The sequence below is a fragment of the Sinocyclocheilus anshuiensis genome, unplaced genomic scaffold (assembly GCF_001515605.1).
Source record: "Sinocyclocheilus anshuiensis isolate Anshui unplaced genomic scaffold, SAMN03320099.WGS_v1.1 scaffold1005, whole genome shotgun sequence".
Taxonomy (NCBI): Eukaryota; Metazoa; Chordata; class Actinopteri; order Cypriniformes; family Cyprinidae; genus Sinocyclocheilus; species Sinocyclocheilus anshuiensis.
In genome coordinates, this window is record NW_015555810.1 from 231,726 (window position 1) to 231,944 (window position 219).

The following is a 219-nucleotide window of genomic DNA, read 5'->3' on the forward strand; positions in this document are numbered from 1 at the left end:
CTGCTTTGGCACCCCCTTCAAGAACAGCCATGTCGAAGAGACAGTTCTCACAAAAAAAAAAAAAATTGTATGGTCTTTTAATAGGGATGCCATAATAACTATAGATATAATACTGTTTACACATGCTCATAAAGCTGTGGTAAAGGGCATTACATATCTGACACACGCTCTAAGTGGTTGACCAATCACAACAGACTGGGCCAGCTGACCAATCAGAGC

At 40.6% G+C, this 219-nt stretch overlaps 1 protein-coding gene across 7 annotated transcripts in view; it reads left to right on the top strand.

Moving 5' to 3' along the window:
• Positions 1-219, top strand: part of LOC107675131 (bromodomain adjacent to zinc finger domain protein 2B-like) — a 98,628-nt gene that overhangs the window by 74,405 nt on the left and 24,004 nt on the right. The gene's annotated exons all lie outside the window — the stretch shown is intronic.